We start from the raw sequence: 14,987 nt of genomic DNA, 5'->3' as shown, positions 1-14,987 counted from the left end.
AATTAACCCTTTGGATGACTCTTCTCCGCCCTCCCCCACCCTGCATGTCAAAGCCAGTCCCACTTTTCTCAGATAGACCTATTTCACGCTTCTACTTTGGGTCCACACCCACATGAACAATTAAAAAACATGGTTTTTGTGCTTTAGGCTTTCATCACTCTGTCCCTTGAGTGAAGCCTGTATTTTTTAAGCCCCGACCATGAGCTCAGGCACGGAAATGCAAAACAATCCCATCAGTCATCACCAATAAAGTTTTCAGCTAATACAAATCTCAGGCATCCAGATATTGAATGATGTCAGTGATCAGTAAATTGCAATTAATAATTGACACAAATTCAACTTTTCTTTCTTGCATTTGTCTTTTATTCATTTTTTTTTTTTTAAACTCATCTCTTTACATTTTAAAGATTAATCTTGTGAGACAGCAGGATGGCACATGCATCAGTGTCAGTTCTGGGTGTTCTCCATGTGGGCTTTTACGTGCATTTCTTTACAATTTGTAATTTTACTACTTGAGGTTACCGGTACTAATTTTATATTACTGTGTAGCTAAATGACGAGGCTCAGAATATCTCTATCTCCACGTTTTAAGTAGTACCATGCCTGGATGAGGCATCAAAGTGAGACTGGTGAACTTAAAGGGCCTTTAAAACATCTTGAAGCAATAACAAGTCATAGACTGAAGGAGGGCGTTTTTTAAACATTACACAGGACTAAAACAATTGAACCAATTTGTCCTTTGTTCTTTTTTATTTAATTCTTTATTACACTAATACTGTTTTAAAAACACACACACAACAAAACTCCAAAAGCACTGAACTCGGGTACCATGCTATCCAAAGTCCTCCCAATGGCCTGGCTTGGACAGAGCGCGCGCTTCCGCCGCCGGGCGCAGGGGCTGCCACGGGGTACATACACTTGGGCTGGGACCCAGGGCGGCAACTTGCAATGAAAGGTTGTGGGGGCAGAGCCCTCCGCTGGCCCGAGTTCTCCCGCGGGGGCGGGAGGGCCTGGACCGAAGTTTGCCAAGTTTTCAGGCAGGACGGGCCGAGCAAATGCCGCCGCTGCTGCTCTCCTGTGCGCTCCAGTGCCAGGCCCGGCCCGTGGGAAGTTTGCTTCGGGGTCAACGGGCCTTCAAAGAAAAGTCCTGGGAGGCGGGGTGCGCCACCCGGGCCGCCCATCTGTGGGGTGGGCGACGAGGGGGACCCCGCGCCCCGGGCACAAAGAAAGGGCGCGCTAGGAGGATGGGGAATGACCTTGGAAGCTCGGGGCCACGTTAGGGCTGCAGGCACCCCATGCCCTCCCTTTCCCCGCCCCTCCTCCTCTGCGCTTCGGCCCGGTCCCCCCGCTCCGTCTCCACCGGTGCCCTTTCTGCTTTTTCTTTAAGAGACTTGGAAGCACTCGGCCCAGGAGGGGCCGCCCGGCCGCGGGGGCCCAGCCCTTCCCGCCGCGCCCGGGGCCGCCCTTCCCGCCGGGGCCGGCTGCTGGATGGCCTCGGCCGGCCCAGTCCCCCGCCTCAGCTCGCCCGCCCGCCCGCCCGCGAGCCCGGCTGTGTGTTTTGGAAGCGGCGCAGCGGGCTGCAGCCCGGTGACGCCCGGAGCGGGCACCGCCGCCCTTCCTTCCCCCCGGGCACGGGCGGCGGCGCGGCGGGTCCAGGCGGGCGGGGCGCGGGCTCCCGGGCGGAGGGCGGAGGGCGGAGGGCGCAGGGAGGGGGCGCGGGGCCGGGCGCGCCGGACCGGGCGGGGGCCGGAGGGCGGGGGCTGCGGGGCGGGGGCCGCGCCGCGCCCGCCCAGCCCCACGGCCGCGCCGCGCCTCGCGGGACAGGTTGGGCCGGCGGGGCGGCGCCCGGCTCCGGGGAATAATGAGTGTCTGTCAGGCCGTCCCCGGGTGACTGGGCGGGGCGGGGCGGAGGCGGCGCGGGAGGCGGGGGCGGCGGGGGAAGGGCGCAGGGCGGGGTGCGTGTTTGCGCGAGTGACTCGGTCGACCCCTCCGGCGGCTGCCTCCACCCAAGTGGGTGGGGACCCGCCCAGCCCGGGCGGCCGCGGCGGCTCCTCTCCCCTCCCTGACCCTCCCACCCCAGGTCCCAGCCTCTACTTACCCCGCCAGCCCCGGGAGGCTCGCAGAGCGAGCGGCGCCGGCGTCATGTGACTGCCCGGAGTCGGTGCCAGGAGCCAGAGGGGAGCCGGGAGCCGAGCCGCGCGGACCGGGCCGAGCCGGAGCGCAGCGAGCGCCCGCGAGCCGAGCAGCGCCGCCGCACGCGCGCCGTCCCCGTCCCCTGCGACCCCGCCGCCGCCGCGCCCGCACCGGGGCGCTGACATTGCTGCGTTCGCGGGGTGCAGGCAGCCCGGAGCCGGGCCTTGATTGCTGGTCTGCAGCGCTCAGCCCTGCACCTCGAAAAGTAAGTCCCCTCTCCCGCACCTTCCCTTCTCGCCCGCCTCCGGCTGCCCCCCTTGGGGGGCTCGTCCGGTTTCCTATTTTTCATGGGGTGCTCTGGGAGTGGGTTGGGGGTGCAGGCGCCCATGGGCTCGGGAAAGTGCAACAGCTCCTCGCAGCCAGCCAGGGGTGGGGGCGGAGAGGGAGACGAGGGGGAGGAAGTCCCGGGTTGAGCGGTACAAAGTGTGGGATCGGGGGGGAGCCACCATGAGGATACGGGGGCGCGGGGAGCGAGGCCGGCAGCTCCCGCCGCGGCGCCCGGCGAGGGCGCGGGCGGGGGCTCACCTGTGTGGTCCCCCGGCCGCCGCCCGCCCGCTCGCTCGCTCGCGAGCCCCTCCAAAGCCCCCGAAATCTCAGTGGTCTCCGCGTGTGGCAACGTTGTTTGGAGAAAGGTAGCGCCGAGGCCGCGCTCCTGCTCCTCCCCCTCGGGGTCCCCCACCTCCCTCCCGCGCCCTCCTCCTCCCCGCCCTCCGCCCGCGCTCCCCGCCGCCCCCCTTCTCGGACGGGGCGCGCGGTGGCTCGCCCGCCGGAACAAACTTGGAAGAGCCTCCCGGTCCCTCTGGGAAGAAACTTGGGGCCATGGGGACTGGAGGCAGCATCCCCTTCTTGGTCCTGGAGCCCAGGAGCTGCCCGGGCGTCTGGATCCCCGGGGGCTGGCCGGGCGAGGAGCGTCCTCCTCGGGGCACGGAGCGAACCTGCCGCAGTGCCTGGAGCAAAGATTGCAGCGTGGCCGGAGGCGGCGGCCGCCCTCGGCAGCTGCCTGCAGTTAGGGACCAGAGCCGGGCCGGGAGCGAGGGATTGATCCCCAGTGGCTTTCCTGGAGACGGCGGATAATTCATACCTGGAATTGCCATAGCCACTTCTTTGGCAGATAACCGGAGGACCTTTTGGGCTTTAAATTTCCCAACAACATAGGAGAAAAGCATGTGAATGGGACTTGTCTTGAATAAGGCAGGTTAAACGGAAATTGGAAATTGCACACCTTTTTTGTATTTCACTAAAACAAATATTTTGCACTGAATTTTTTTACTAACTCACAATGTATTTTTCCACGAAGATCACCAAGATACTTGAGAGATCTATTGATTATATTCTCACAAGAGTCTGGTATATAGGGGGGGGGGGGGCGGGGGGAAGAGTGTAATTATTATTTATTTAAGTTTTGTACCTGTGATTATTAGCAAAATCAAGTGAGGCATAGGGCAGTTGTTCATTAAAGGTTTTTCCACAGAGCTGTTTTGTGATGTCCTTTTTTTTGAGTGCTTTATGAATGAATCTGAGGAGCATTTTATTTTTAAGAGAAATCCATCTGAATGATAATTTGCCTAACCTGAGGGAAGACTTCCTTTCAGGGAAAAAAAACAATCTGATAGCATTACAGTATCCAAAATTTTGCGGGTATTTTTTTTAAAGAAAGAGTGGAGGAATAAGTTTCTTCCGGCTTGAAACATGGAACATGTTAGTTGACCTTAGGCTGTTAACAGAAACCTGAAATGAGATGTTTGATTAATTTAAACTCCCTAGAGAAACATCTCAATTTCTACAGTCAGTGGGGTTTGCTGCAGAACCATTAGAAGGAAAAAACGTGATGTACTATTAGCAAGTTCAATGAAGAGACACTGTGAGGGGCATTGCTCGCATGCAGGAGAATGCAAGTATAAAAATTCTAATTTGACAATAACAAAGAAAAGTAGCTGCTTAGACTGCAAAACCTTGTCAGATATAAAACATAGCAACATAGCTTCGGAGAAAGGTTGTTGCTTTTTTTTTTTTCTTCACCGCAAAGTTTCTAATTAAAACCCAATCTTCTGGTTGCTATTAGGAGAGTGATGCCTTTTTCTTTCTTTTTTAACCCTGGAATTATGTCTACACAGAAATTCTTAAATCTCTGATAATGGAAACCTGAGTTAAACAGTGCTAACAAAATAAAGAGAAATAATGGGAAAGGGAATATGAATGGATTTTACTATCTTAAAAATACCTAAAGGAAATATTTTAGCCTGTCTTATAAAAATTGATACTCTGTTAATTGATACTCTGTTCTACACATTGTATAACAATTTTGGGTTATATTAAGTGTCTGGAACAGAATCACATCCTCAAAAGGTGAATTTCTGTAGACGTGCGTACAGATGTGCAGCTGTGTGCAAATATTTTTATGATTATGCAGTTGAAAAGGACAGTGGAAATGTGAGGTGACCAGCTGTCCACACTTTGCCTTAGAATTTAGTTATGTGGCTAAGGACACTTTTTCAGCTGTGTGGTATAACCCAATTGTCATCTGAATTCTTAACCAGCAGTGTTTTATCTTCATTTCCCTACTGATGCTCTGAGGCTGAATAATAATTATTACCCTAACCCAGAATTTGATCGAGGCTAGAGACCAGCCATTGGGATGGGGGATGTAGAGACAAAAGGAATCGGTAGGGAGACTGGTGTTAATTAGGAAGGTCTCTGCTGCTGGAATATGATAAAATCCCATGTTCACTTATGTTTACTGTATGTGGAAGCTCCTATTTGTAAATAGGGCAGGTCCCCTGTATAAAGCTGGTGTTATTATTCACACCCATAGAACAAACACCTCCACCCCCCTGTTGTTGTCTTTAAAAACTCCAGCTGCTCATGAATATAGGGTCAGGGAGGGCCGGCTAAATGTTTCTCTGTGCTTTCTCTCCAGCACAGCCAGCAGAGCTGTTTCCTGTTCTTTGTTTCAAGGCTGGGGTTTGCGTCATACATTCCAAGTGGCATATGTGTGCTCTTTCCTGTTTCAGGCTGTTTTCTGGTAGATCAGTAGCCCAGACCAGGCCTTGGTCCCTGCCCCTAAACTCCCTATCCCCACCCAGGGAGTTATCATGTCTCTACACACTTGCTATTGCTTAAGATGCCCGTGTTATGTCATAATGAGAAGTCAGTTAACCTTTTTACATACACCCTTTGCCTCCAGTGTGTTTATGTGGGTGAATAAAGACTTTTACCTTTTTAAATGTATCATTGCCTATTGTGACTTGAGACTTGCGTGCATATTGGCTAGAAGTCTAAAGGAGGGTTTTGTTTTGCTTTTTTGTTGGTTGGTTTTTTTCCTTGTTTTGAGGTGCATAGGGTGTTTGTGTTGAGATAGGCATTTTTGCCCTGAAGCTGTCAATTCTGGGTCAGGATTACCACCTCATAGTTTAGAAGACCTATCCTTATCTGAGAGATGTGGCCCATCCTTGTTCACATGTAACAAGGGATGCTCAAGGCATCGGAAGCGCCATGGGATAGAGAACTAACGCAGTCTTGGCAGCCTGGGCTGGCTTGAAAGTCTTGCCTCTGTTAAGGAACAAATCTTTAGAAAACATCTTAAAGCAAAACAAGATATATTGGAGGGAAAAAAATCCAGGTTCATGGCTTTTTAAAGACAAACACTTGAGTACTAGGAGAATTTTTTTTAAGGACAAAGATTTGACTGTCTTCTACATCTGATTTCCAAACAATTTTAAGAATAACCAGGTCAAAGAAAAGGAGAACTAGAAATAGGAAATTCATTTATGATAGTTTGGGGAAAATTTTAACCTTATATTTTGAAAACAAGACAATACTCTTATTTTTATTGTCTTACAAGAACAACTTTCTTATAACCCCATTTATTTTCTTTTTTGTATATTCTGCCAGTGTGGGTTAACTATTTAAAACCTATTTGAACAAATTATTTTTCTCTTGGTTCGTCAGAAACAATGTTTTAAAGAAATGGTTGGAAAAGAAAACTTGGCAAGTTTCTTTTTTAAAGTTCTTATTGTTGGATTTTCTTTAAAATCTAAAGGAATTACTTACAATATTATTTAATGGAATAATTAAATAAGGCAGCAAGTTAGGCCATATTCTTCCAAAAGTTGATGATAATAGTACTTTGCTTTTAATGTTTTGTTCTGCCACATTCTTGCCTTATGGATAAATATACAATATGATATTAAGAAAACTACTAGGATCTCATTGTAGACTACTGATGACTTTCCTTGAAAAAAGATGGGAGTTTTGGAAAGTTTCAATAAGATTTTTTTTCTTTGGATGAAGCAAACTTGATTTATTAGCTGACTTGTAGGACAAGAGGCCTTTCAACTATAATTCATAAGTAACCCACATTGAAGCAAGTTTTGTTGTTTTGTTTTAGTTCCAAAGTTGTTAACAATCCAGATAGATTTGATAGATTGAGGTGGTTTTTTTTTTTTTTTTTTTTTTTTTTTTTTTGCCTTACCCCAAATCATTCTTCTCTCCTCATTTGTGGGAAGAGGGAGGTGGTTAATAGAGATTATAAGGAGCTAATATATCCTATCAGGAAAAAAAAAAATTCTGCAAGCTTCTAAATGCTAAGCTAAATAGGGGAAATGATAACAGTCTGAAAGTTACTATAATTACTAAAAAAAAGGAATAATAATTTTATCTCTTGACCATGTAAATCATCATTCCTAATTCAATTCCATTTTATCCTCTCTCCCCCTTCTTAATATTTCCAAATCACCATTTTTGCTGTAAAATGAACAGCTTTCTTAGGTGGTAATTCTTACTCTATTTTGAAGAAGAATAAATAAATATAAACAACCTCATCTTCTTAATACTAGGAATTACATTATTCTGGAAATTGGGTTTCTTTCTGAAGTGCTTCATTTATCATTGGTTCTAGCTTAAAAAAAAAAAAAATCCCTAGAATCATAAAACAATTGTTACCTGCTTTGCTAACATGTAATACTCTAGTCAGAAATCATCTTGGAGTGAGGTGGAAAGGAAGGGTTATGATGGTTTTTAGCATTCTCATTTTCCAGCCCATCTGTCCCTTTCTTAGGCCCTGTTTGTCCTCTGAAGCAGAGCTCGAGACAGGAAACCAGACAGCAGTCTACCCCGATAGGGGAGAGCATTGTCCAAAGGAGGTAGCCCCGCTCCCCACCCCACCCTGAAACCCCACCTCTTTCCTTGAAATTTAGCAATAATAAGAGACATAATGCTAGAGCCACCGTTTCTGAACCAGAACTAGGACTGTTTTCTCTCAAATTTATTTATTTATCCTCTTAACTGGCTGTGTGCTTTTCCTGAAAAGTCACCGTAATTCAATGGACCGTTTTTAAAAATTATCAGTATATTTTGTACCCCTGTCAGAGTGTTTATAGTAAAGTTCTTTCTCTAACAAAACATGTTCCTGGATCTTTTTGAAACTCTGCTCTATTGTGTTGCTAGGCCGAATACATTATCATTCCCCCCATCTAATGATTAGGGGAGCTGGAGACAGAATCTAGCAAGTTAAGTGGCTCTTCAGCCCATGGATTCCTTGTAACCCTGGATCTGGCTGTTGCCCTGATTTCCATGAAGCGGGTGTTTTCTGCCCCCTTCCAGGGGGACCCTGAAGAGCCCAGAGTAGCTTGAGGCATGCTCTAGATCAGCGGTTCTCAACCTGTGTGTCGCGACCCCTTTGGGGGTCGAACGACCCTTTCACAGGGGTCGCCTAAATACATCCTGCATATCAGATATTTGCATTGTGATTCATAACAGTAGCAAAATTACAGTTACGAAAATAATTTTATGGTTGGGGGTCACCACAACATGAGGAACTGCATTAGGAAGGTTGAGAACCACTGCTCTAGATGGTTACCAATCTCTGGCAGGCTTGAGGATCTCCAGGCATGGCCTGGGGCTAGTCTCAACCCAGATCAGTGGAGTGCAGCCAAATGTAGATGTAGGAGATCCAGTGGACATGGAGGTGAGCACATCTACCCTGGAGAGCGACCTGGGAATCAGGTGTGGGTTTTTTCTCCTTTGGCCTATAAGCTCTTTATACTAATTACTGTTCTTTGAGTCTAATCACTGAAATCCACTCCTTTATCTGCTCCTGCACTTTATACCCTGGTACCTTCCAAAGCATTGCACCCCAAAAGGACTTTCATTAGTCGGTTCAAGTTCCTGTTCCACTTAGGTCTCCAAACAAGGGAGTTATTCTCTCCTGAGCCTCCAGAAGTTTTCACCTTTACTTTGTGTTTTAGGTTTTAGAAGATGATTTTTCAGACTAGTTTCACTGTGTGACACCTGGTAGAAGGTCATTCTGTGACCCTTGCCCTTCCTTTTATCCTAGCATGTGAGAAGTGTAGATTGACGTCCATTCCTTTCTTCATCTCCCAAGTGTTCATTGAACACCTAATCATTAGAGCTGATTTCAAATTATGTGCAGTCATTCTTCTTAGTTGTGCCACAGGATGGAGTCGATCCAGAGTGCTCTAACCAGAAAGGCGTTTTGAAATCTTAATTGCCCGCTGGAACCTCCCTTGGCCCTGCCGAGCGAGCATGGGCCGGTGTGGCACTGCACACCACAGGTCCCACACCCTCCGTTACCAGGGAGTGACCCTAATGTGAGATGATTTCACTTAAAAGTCGGTCCCACGGCGCAGACTGAAGCAGAACAGAAAGAGCCCTGGTCTACAGGCAGACACACTTTTGTTCTTGGCTGCGGCTCCAAGCAGCTCTGCAAATTTGGGCGAGCCATTTCACCTCTGTTCCTCCATTTCCTCATTTCTAAAATGGGGATGAGGACCTGACCCTTCCACCTTTGTACAGTGATTATGAGGATTTCCGTATTTACTTGAGTAGAGCTGCCAATTTTCCTCAGCAGTTTTATGGACCAGTTGCAGGTGCACTGGCTAGGAAGAATAATAGCCTAATTTAGGGCCTTCAGAATGTGTCTTTTGATCTTGTGTCCAAGCATGCACTCTACGAGAGAAGGTAGGCATCAGGGACCAGTTGGGAGGGACTGAAATCGCAGCTACTGTAAAGACGCTGTCCCCCAATGCCCTATGCCCCATGGACAGATCTGTTCACAGAAATTGCTGTCCCACTATTGCTGTTTGTGGTGTGATGTTGTCCTCTGCCCGAGGAAGGAGAGTGGGGAAGGAAGTAGCCTTGAAGTCAGGCTACTTTGGGTTCAAATGCCAGCTCTACAACTTAGCTGCCGTGTGATCTTGGACAGATTACTTTGCCTCTCTGTTCTAGTGTTCTCATCAGTAAAATGGGAAGGTCGTACCGACCTTGTGGGCTTTGAATGACACAGTCCTTGTAAAGAACCACCTGCAGATTGGCAGTCATAAAGGTGGTAAGGATCAACAGGAAACCCCTGCTTTTCCTTGGTCAAGGGAAGTATGCTTTTCAAAAAAAAACCTAGTGTTTTTTTGTTACACATACACCCTCCCTCCCTCCTCATGCAATTGCCTCTTCTCTCTCTCTCTCTCTTCTATTTTAGGCTCTCAAACAGTAGAAACCTTGACACTAGACATGTTTAGAAGATCTCTCTGTGTGGGTAACAAAATATTCTTTGAGGATGAAACTGGTAAGGTTTCTGGAGGACCCCGAACAGGCAAGATTAAGGTTAGGAGCAAAAGCGTTTTATTTTATTTATTTTTTTTAAAGAGAAGTTTAGTTTCCTTTAGGGTTAGGTCTGGTCTGCCTCATGCCCATTAATTATTTAAGGGAGAGTCCAAGTGCATGCAAAGGGAAGAGCAAATGACTGTGGAACTCTTGCCATGGACTAAGTTCTCTTATATTGGCTCCTTGTGCCTGACCAAAAAAATGTCCTTTAGTGGACAAGCCTGATCTCCTATGGGGAGGGAGGCCTCCAAGGGAGTATACTGCATGCTCAGGTGCTGGTCTGAGACCTACCTTTGGCAAGTTAAAAGGCCCAGTCTAGCTAGGTAAGAAGGCGGCCTCAGAGGTACCAGGGTGCAATCAGGGGCTGCACAGAGTGGGGAGGGCCTTGAGCTGGTCTTTGAAGAATTAGGAGGATTTAGATAAGCCGGAAGGGGACGGGGCATTCCTCGCGGGTTGCCCAGCATCAGGGCCAAAAATGAACAAAGGCATTGGGGGTGGGGGACGGGGCAGCCAGCATGAAGGGTGCTTGTTGGAACAGGGGGGCAGCTGGTTGGTAGAGGGGTGCTGAGCATGGGTTCTTGAACCCACTCCTCAAGCCCTGGGGATCCCGTTGGAGGGAGGAAGGTCTGTGAGCTTAGGAACGACTAGATGAGAAGAGGGCTTTGAGAAATGTAGGAGGCAAGGGGATTGGGATGGGTTGGAGGTGGGGAGGCCAGTGGAGGAAAAAACTCCAGTAACAGGGTCCTGAGGCACTGAGGGCCTGGCCTCGGATGGTAACTGCAGAAATGGAAAGAGGTTTCCATGCTGAATGACCAGAAAAAAGAGCAAGTGGGAGGTGGGGGGCAGCCTGGCAGCCTTTTCAAGGCAGGAGTGAGGAGGAGGACTTGGTTTGGGGACATGTTGAATTAATTCTCTTACATAGCCGTGGTTCCAGTGCTTTTCTCTTCCCTTTTTGTTTACTTTGAAGGGAGAGGGCAGTATTAGCTCATGGTTCATATCCAAAGGTTCCGGGGTGCCATGAGATAAACTTTTAATGGAGAATTCGCAGGAGCTCAGGGAATTGCCACCACCCTGACGATTCTTTCTGGTTATTTTTAAGGTTCCAGCCATCACTGCTGAGGCCAGAGTTTCCAGGAACTAGCTGCTGGCTGGAGCCAATTGGTCCCTCCCAGCCTCCCACTCCCTCCAGGGTGGGGCCCCATGGGTGGAGGCCCCTTAGGGTGGAGTGGGGTGGGTCTCCAGTGATAGGGCACCAGCAGAGCGAGGCAGCCTGGCCTCACACAGCCCTTCTGGATTTGATTATATAACACTCCACAGAAGAGGACTGCGAGGGCTTGGGCAGCCTTATAAGATACAAAGATACGTGCACAGCAGGATTATGCATCATGGGAATTTTTCAATGGATCTTGGGTTGCTTGCCCTTAAAAACTAAAATAGGAAATTGTCAGCCTAAAGAAGGAAAACAAGCGCGTAACCCTAGTAGGGAAAATGACTAGGGTTTGCTAAAATTTCCTTTAAGAAAGGTATGTAATGCTACTAACCACAGGTGGCTGTGAACTTGAGAGTTTACCTACCGGGTCTGGGTTGGGTTTCCCCACCCCCACCCCTGCATAGCCGGACCTCCTCCTGCTAAAGTGTAGGGATTGTGCCTGGTTGTTACCTTTGCACCTGTCCTTATTTACATGCAAAATCAATTGCTTCACTCCGTCTTTCCGAAGTACAGGGTGTGGGCAGAATCTTATCTGAAGCCGTGTCCTGTTTGGACAAGTTGGACTCGCCTTGGCAACTGTCCATAGGGTGGAGCAGATGGGTGGAGGCAGGAAAGTAAAATTGGGTGGCTTGTTAGCCGAGAGAGGAGAGAGGGCGGATTGTTTGCTCACTGGATCATTATATTTAATCTGAAACTAAATAATTAACTTCTTTCCCATCTACAAAGCATTTCGATGCAAAGTAACTAATTTATGAGGGGCAAAGATTTAGAAATACTCCGTGGATTTTTTTTTTTTCTTTTCCCTTTCGAACCAACTAAGAGAAGACTGAGGTAGGTGGCAATCATCAAGTGCTATGAAAACAGGACGCATTTCCAGGTAGGTGCCAGCCTTCGGCGGTTCTGGAAGGAGCCTCCAACTTCCAAACGCCTGCTTACATCTGTTGCCTGGCCCCGCGTGTGTCTGGCCAGAGCAGCTGCCATTAAGTATTCAGCTCCTTGGGAGCTTAAAGAGTTTGGGTACAGAAGTGAAGAAAGAAAAGTTTCTTTGGAAAGGAAGTTTAGCTACAGGGATGTTGCCTGCCTGTTCTGGTCCTCTTCCTGGCCAAGAATTACACACACACACACACACACACACCACGGAGATTGGTTTGTTAGGTTTTCTTTTTCCCCCTGAAGTTCCTTTGGGGAGTAAAAAAGTGTGGGGAGAAACATGCTTCCTCCTTTAACATCCAAATGCTTGAAAGAGTTAAAAGCTGGGGGTGTGGAGGGCGGTAGGGGGCACTTACAGAAGATGTGTTGATTTGATTCTGCTGTTTTTCTTACACCTGGCTGAGGTCAGCTAGGAAATAGGTTTGCTTTGAGGGAGGGAGAGAATTTGGAGCCTTAGGTCAGGTCAGGCTGGATTGGGAAGGATAATGCAGGGACCCTTTGAGGTCTCTCTCTCTCTCTCTTTCTCTCTCTCTCTCTCTCTGGGGCAGTCATTTATAAAGTTGTTTTTGTAATAAACATGCTCTATCTTCTAGACAAGCAACTTTGAAAGGAGATTTGGTAAATTGTAACCTCGGTATGTTAAGGGCTGTGTGTATTTCTAAGCTCTGTAGCACATTGTGCCCTCATAAAGCACAGAAGACTGAATAGGGTGATGACACACAGCTATATTACTTCTGAAACGTCATGTAAATGATCCACTGAAGCTTTTTAATACATAATCATACAGTTTTCCATTTTGGTAGAAATCTGACCCTTATTTCAACATCTGAAAAGTTAGAAGTAAAAGTGGAGAGAGTACGAAGAGAAATGTGTTTCTTCCTTTCAGAGGAAAACCCAGCTGTCTTGGCCCTTCCCAGCAAAATAACATAGTTGGGAAAGATGACATTTGCTCCAGTTATGGAAAATTATTTTGGCAATGATGATGTTTCTATATTTTTCCTTTTAAGCACCTCAATAACTTAAAAAGTTTTTTGAAACCAGTTTTGCCCTTTTGTTTCTCTTTTACAGCAGTTTTGTTATCTTGGGATTGCTTAGTTTAGAATATATTTCTGCTAGGCAACATACAACCAAGATGTAAATGTGTTTATGATTGGAAAATAGTTGTAAGAAAAAAACAGAACCACATTTGGGGCCTCCTCATGTCTGTGATACCCACATAAAATGGTTAACAGAATTCCAGAGCCTGCTTAAAACCCACTAGGTTTAAAGACCCTGACTGCTGGCAAACTCAATTTGCTGCCAGTGTCTTAGTCTGTAATACCTGTTGGAGGACGCCACCTACTGGTTGGACTTAAAATTGCTGCCAGTGTTGTGTAACAGATTTTCTGCAGAATTTGTGGTTTTTAGCATTCTTTAAAAATGATGGTAACATCCCCAGAGTACTGAGCTGCTGGTGGGGAACTAAAGCCACTAAGTTAAGAGACTTCAGTTCTTCCCGTGTTCCGGCTGCTTCTCAGTTCTATGGAAGGCGCGTGAGAGACATTGCAGTCACTCTTCTCTGACCCAAAGATAGTCTGTAGTGGTGGCAAAGTGGTCTGTCTACCCAGAGGTACGCACAGTGGGCACAGGTATACAGGCTTTTCGCAAATAAACCCAATCCTGATTTGTGTTCGTATGTTCGATTCTCTTCCTAAATCCGGTTCCTTTCTAGCTTAGCCTCCCCTCTCATTTTTTTATTGGAAGTTTTGATTGTAGAATTCACTTTGAAGTTGGCACACAGGTGTATATGAAGCTGTCACATTCCCACCCCCACTCCCAGGAGGCCCTTGTTGACAGGTTAGGGCACATCATTTTCTTTGCATGCCCTTTATCTTGTTCCCTATCCTGCGACTAGCACTAAAAGCATAACCGGTCATTTTAGAAGCTACCACGTAGGGAACAATGTGCTGTTAGATTTGATTCTGTTCCTAGTGATATTTGAACTTTGCACAGACTTTTTTGTTGTTGTTGTTATCCAGTGATGCATTATTTAGTTAGGAGTTTCGAAATGAGGTATTCTAATCCTCCCATTCCTTCTTCATTTATTAGCTGAAATACTTCTATAATGAGAAATACTAATATTCCCTCCGTCACTACTCAGTTTCTCTAAGGCACAGTCTGAACAAATGGAAACATGCATTTACAGCTCTTTTTAAAATGAAAGTAAATCAGGTTTGGTTAAACAGATGCTTTCTATTAGACTTTTCTCTCTTAGGATTGCAAGTCTTGCAGCGCACTAATTTCCTTAAATTTAGATAAAACATAAAAATCAAAGAATGAAAGTAACTTAAGTAATGTCTCAAAATGATACAAGAACGAGCAGGTTAACGTGTAATTCATTTCTAAATGGGTTCAGTGGTCATTAGGAAAATTGATTTAAGGCTTTATGGGCTAAATGGTGGCGTTAAGCATTTGAACCAAAATGAACTCCAGAGCCCATCATCTCACGTCCACTGTGCCGCTCTCACTGGGAGGAGAGGGTGCAGGTGAGGTGAGGAGAGGCTAGGAAGCTCTTCCCGTGGTGCAGTTGTAAAGTGACCCGGCCCTTAATGAGATCTCATGGAGGACATAGGCAGCTGTGAGCTCTTACAGCGACTTTAATCTGAGGGTGTTTTTTAAGGGGGGGGTGTGAGGGGGGGCGGGGGGTGACCTCTAATAAAGCACAGAGGACTGAATAGGGTGGTGATATGCAACTATATTACTTTGAAACGTCATGTTAGCAAAGAGGCAAATGCCTGATGGTGTTCCAGAAGTTGGAACCAACAAATTTAATGTTCTTTGTACAGGATATATATATAAAATATTTGAGTGCATATCTATTGATATAAACTATTTAGAGCTTGCTTTGTTTTGTCTTAATTCTAATTTTCTTTTCCTAAAACATTGTGGGTACAGATTATAGGAAGTAGATTAAAGAGATGTCCTTTTACATATGAAAGGAGTTGCCCCATGGGAGGGCTAGATGCAATTCATGAGTCTCCTGACCTGGGCTCTTTTT

General features: G+C 47.0%; 1 protein-coding gene across 4 annotated transcripts in view; it reads left to right on the top strand.

The window, feature by feature from the left end:
• The first annotated feature begins 2,078 nt into the window (after window positions 1–2,078).
• Window positions 2,079–14,987, top strand: part of KLF3 (KLF transcription factor 3) — a 33,955-nt gene continuing 21,046 nt past the window's right edge. Inside the window, exon 1 of one of the 4 annotated variants that reach the window (XM_070397975.1) lies at window positions 2,079–2,398. The gene's annotated coding sequence lies outside the window, so the exon portion shown is untranslated. Of the gene's footprint in view, window positions 2,399–11,134; window positions 11,334–11,649; window positions 11,898–14,987 lie in introns of those variants that run through there. The other 3 variants (XM_070397993.1, XM_070397983.1, XM_070397966.1) reach the window with 3 other exon arrangements.

This window comes from Myotis yumanensis, unplaced genomic scaffold, assembly GCF_028538775.1.
Source record: "Myotis yumanensis isolate MYYU_CA2020_CCGP unplaced genomic scaffold, mMyoYum1.0.hap1 SCAF_1, whole genome shotgun sequence".
Classification (NCBI taxonomy): domain Eukaryota; kingdom Metazoa; phylum Chordata; class Mammalia; order Chiroptera; family Vespertilionidae; genus Myotis; species Myotis yumanensis.
The sequence above is the reverse complement of the archived record's forward strand: the minus strand, read 5'-3'. Positions and strand labels throughout refer to the sequence as shown.